The following is a 4,957-nucleotide window of genomic DNA, read 5'->3' as shown; positions in this document are numbered from 1 at the left end:
CTATGGAACCACCTAGTGTTGACTTTTCAGATTCATTTTCTTACTAAATCTGTATGCTTTGTGGTGCCTCATCTAAATCAAGCAATAAATGAAATGCTTAACTATCGTTAACATCTAAATGCTCATTTCAGATGGTTAATGTTTTTGTTTCTTATGACATGCATTGTACGCAACATAAACAATCTGAAAGTAATTGAATATCGGTAAAACACACAGCTGCTAGGAAGCATCTTACTGCTCTTTTGCACTTCATTCACTCAAGAGGAAAACAAGACTAATGATATTCAAAGAGGTCATTTTTCACAGAAGTTTTGTGCGATTTGTGCGCAGGCCATAGTTTTCCAAGTTTATAAATGCTTCTTCAACGGTTATAGTAACTCCTAACAGTGTATTTCACAGTTGGCAAAGTATTTCTCATGTACTTCATAACATTACATATTCCGTCTTTCCATGGTGTGTATTGTTTGTCCCCACCCTTCCAGTGACAACAGTCAACAGGTTCAGGAAGTTAATAGGTTAGATGTAGAAACTCGTTACTTTGTTTTCTGCTTCAGCTCCCACTGTATAACTGAACTCATGAATGGAAGTATCGGTTGTACCTATGCACAAGATTTAGAAAGAGTTGTGAGTAAAATCTTGTCTGCCTGGTAGAAGGGATCAGTGGTCAGAAGTTCATGTATTGTTCATTAAATTAATAGAAGCAACTGGCATGTGCAGTTAATTTTATTTCACTTGTTGCGTTTATTTGGTTTCACTTCAGGTCAAATAAAGTATTTATTTAAATCAACTTAGTTTTAATGTATTTCTCTTCGCTTCAGTGTGGAACTCTTACTCTCGGATGTTTATCAATGCACAGACTCTCCTCCATCAGTTTTTCTGTACGTAAAAACAGATTTGTTCATTTTTCCCTTCCTGTCTTTTTTGGGAGAAAAGTCTAGGCCATTGGCTCAAATAAACCTCTGATTCCCTCCTTACCCCCCAGATCCCAGATACTGAGTTTTCCTCTGGAGGAAGTTGGGGGTTCAAGAGCTTTGTTTGTTTGAAAAAAAAACAAAACAAAACAAGTGTTTGGTTCCCATCCCATCCTGTCCTTTGTGTACCTACTCCTTAACTTTGAGGACTGGACATGTCTATGGGAAAAGACAATTCTACTGTTGCTTTAAAACCTTGAATAAGTAAATAAACTGCCACAAGTGCTAAGCAACACAGGAACCTCCATGGCTGAGCGGTGCGCTGTTCTGGATGGTGCGTGGTGAGGTGCTGTGAAAGCCAGCTCTAGGAAATCAGAGATGCTTCTGACCGAACGTCTGCAGGGCTGCCTTGATTGTTACACTAGAGAGTAGTCGGAGAGCGTTGTGAGTCCTTATCTGCAGGGTCTCTCTCTCGCTCTCTCTGATTTGTCCTTGCTGGTTACTTTTCTCCTGGTTTGTGCACCTGAAGTTGTACCCAGCCTCGGCTGGATGGGAAGTGGAGCAGCCAGGACTCGAAGTGGCTCCCATACAGGATGCCAGTGTTGCAGGCACAGCATTACGCTGATCTCCACGACACTGACCCCGCCACAGGATTTTGTTAAACTTTGCCAGGCTTTTGTTAATTAATTTATTTAACAGATAGATAATGCAAACATGCTGCCAGCTCTTGGGAACTCAATCCGGGCTCCCACATGGGTGTCAGAAAGCTAATTACTTAACCGTCACCACTGGCTTTCCAGAATTTAAATTATTAGGAAGCTGAAATCAGGAGTATATCTCAGAGTCCAGCCCTGGGGCTGCAGTGCAGGATGTGGGCCTTCTAGCCCTGCATCTTAACTTCTACACTTGATCTTAGGCAAAAGGCCGCTAAGTGATACATCTTAACTTCTGTTATGCCCGCATGCCACTGCCTTTTTTTTTGTTTTAAAGGGACTATTGTAGGTCTAAATAGCTTTAGGTTTTTATTAACTGGTTGTAAGTAGTTTCTTTATAGCTTTATATTTGCAGCATGCCTGTTCAAAATAGTGTCCATAGGGTCCACCACGATAGAGTAGTGGCTAACATCCTCGCCTTGCATCTGTCAGGTTGCGGTCAGTTGGGGAATGAATCAGCAAATTGAAAATCTTTTTCTCTGTGTCTCCTTCTCTCTGTTCATCAGCCTTTCCAATAAAAAATAAATATTAAAAAAAATAGTGTCCATAAATACAAAATGTTGCACTGAGTAAAGTGCACATAGTTCTATATTTCATTTGTATGTATAAGTATGGTAGATTCAGGATTTGATTCATTTTTTTGCAGTTCTGCTCAGCCTATCAGTAAAAGGTATTTAAAGTTGCTTTATTATGTTTATTAGTCCAACCCTGCCCAAAAGTGAAATTTACTCTTTTTTATATGTCACATGGAAGGCTCGTGTTTCTTTGAATCCTCACAAAGTTTAAATTATAAAAATTGAGTTTTGCAATTTAAACGTGTAGGTGTACAGTCAGAACTGTATATTTGTGACAGAAAAATTGTGTGTGCACGTGTGTGTGTGTGTATGGCATGATTCACAGAGCAATAAAAATGAGCTAAATTTATTCTTTGAGGTAATAGAATATAAGTGGTATTTTATTTGAGCTCTTTGTTTCTGGCCTTATGTTTTTGGTAGCCTTTTACATTTTTTACTCTGATTCATTAGCTTTTGGTTTAATTGGCTTAAGAATTTACTTAAGTATGTTTTAACTTAGAGGTCGTTTGCCCCTGTGTTATACGCAGATGCATCCATTAGAATGTCTTTTATGTAATAGTGCAGTTTTCTTATAAAGCAATTTGTTTGATTTCCTTAATCAAATAAGTCTAGACGTGTTTTAAGATCATTGGTGCTACTTCGTGTTGTCCTGTCCTGCTTCCAGAATATTAGAATGATGAGACTGGATTCTCTCTTTTAAATGAAACTGTTTTGATTGGACAGGATCATCAGATTCTGTGTAGTGAATTGTGGGTTTCTCTTTTAGTGAATTAAAATGTTCAGGTTGTGAGTGAGGTTCAGCTCTTGGTGTAAAGTCACTGATGCTTTCTACAGGACATTGAAATAAAAATCGGGAAAATCTGCCAACAAAGAGATATCATGGAATATTTCTACATCAAAAGTAAGACTCAAATCCTACAATCGCACTGGAAGGAAAGGACGTGGGCCAGTTGCATACTTGCTCACTTTCACTGCAGTCAAAATGGCAGTGCCTGCGTGTTTGCCAAAATAGCATCTGGCAACATGGCAAAATGGAATGGCAGTTGTATTTGACAGGGATTATTGCCATTATGAAATTAATAAAGAAACCCATTACATTATGAAAGCAGAGACTGGTCTATGATTTTTCTCAATTTTTAAATTATTATTTGTGTTAATCAGCAGTTTTTCTTCTCATTGGTGTATTTTCCCTGGAGTGTGCCTTCAGTTGATTTTTTTTTTTCTGATGCAGTTTCTAATGTGGAGAATCTGTTATTTCTGCAGCTTTTCTTAAACCAATAAAATCTGTGATATTATGATTCATGGTTCAATTTTGCCCAAGATGTACTTTGTTCTCTTTATCTTTTAGATGCATCTCTTACCTTATTACTTAATTGGTAATAGTCAAAGGCTTTGAAATGGACCTCTTTAAAACCACAAAGCAAAACAAAAACACTTTTTGATATTTGTCCTTCCTTGAAACTTCATTTTTTCTATTAAACTGTAATACTGAGGAAGCAAAAATATCTACTTTCTCTTTGGTAATTTTTACATACTCAATTGTAATGTTCACATCTCTTAAGTTGGAGACTATCACATGATCTCTTATGCCAAACTTAAATTCATTATTTTTTCTCCATCAAAATGGCTCACCTTCCAAACTTCAGTTGACTGTGGATGCTTTCCTGCGCACTCTTCAAGCTCTAGTACATGTTCAATCTTAACATCTCACCATTGATGTAGTGAAGACTTCTCTGAGAAGATACCGTTTAAGCTTAACAGTGGAAGGGAGGGGCCGGAGTTCCATGCTGAAGAAGGGATTATGCAATGGGTTGTAGCACTTGTGAGCACCACCTTGAAATTCATTTTGCAGGTGGAGAGCAGGAGGGCATTGCACCGCAATGATTTATTTGTACGTATGCAGTGATAACACAGGCAAGCATCCATCTTAATAGAGCTGAGAACCAAGTGGGCGTTGCAAAACAATTAGAGGTCATGATCAAGATCCAATTCCAAAAAGGGAATGAGACTTCAACAAGCCTTTGGGGATATATAGGAATTAACTTTACAAATATCAGGAAGAGAGTGGAGAAAATATTGCAGAATAGCATATAATTCAAACAAAAGTGTGAAAGGAAGGAAAAAAAAAACAGGCTATGTGCCAGGAATCAGTCATGATGTACAGGGAGAGAGCTGAGACTGAAGGAGACGCGATCAGCACATACACTGTCACATATGGCAGATTAAGGTCTTTTGATTTATTAGTCAATAATCATCTCTCAATTCTGAGTTATATAGATTCCTAATATAATTGTATGTTTTACTGGGATCTTTGAATCCCAGTTAAACGCTTCAGAAATTAATTTTGTATTTTACTAAAATCTATCCAGGATTGTCGTTGCAAATGAGAATTTTGTTCTTTCACAAAATAAATTTCAAAAATGAAATAATATGTATAACAAGCTAAAACACATTTGTGGCCTGCAGGTCTCAATTTAAGAAACATGGCATAGAGTTGATAATTAAACATTGAGGAGTTTTAATTTGATGTATATGTAAATAGTTCACATATAATTAACCTTAAAAAAGGAATAGACATGCAGGTATATAGCTCTCCATTGTGTTTTGTATTCCTGATTAATGGTTTTTTGAGTAGGCACTATCCTATGGATGTGCAAGCATAGTTCTAGCATAAATTACCAGAGGTGGATATTGCTTTCGTGGCTTGGACAGACGTGTTTTCGTTGCTATCCATAAGCTTCTCCAATACACATTTCTA

The sequence above is a fragment of the Ochotona curzoniae genome, unplaced genomic scaffold, assembly GCF_017591425.1.
Source record: "Ochotona curzoniae isolate NIBS_2020 unplaced genomic scaffold, NIBS_Ocur_1.0 contig_1482, whole genome shotgun sequence".
In the NCBI taxonomy this organism is placed as follows: Eukaryota; Metazoa; Chordata; class Mammalia; order Lagomorpha; family Ochotonidae; genus Ochotona; species Ochotona curzoniae.
The sequence above is the reverse complement of the archived record's forward strand: the minus strand, read 5'-3'. Positions refer to the sequence as shown.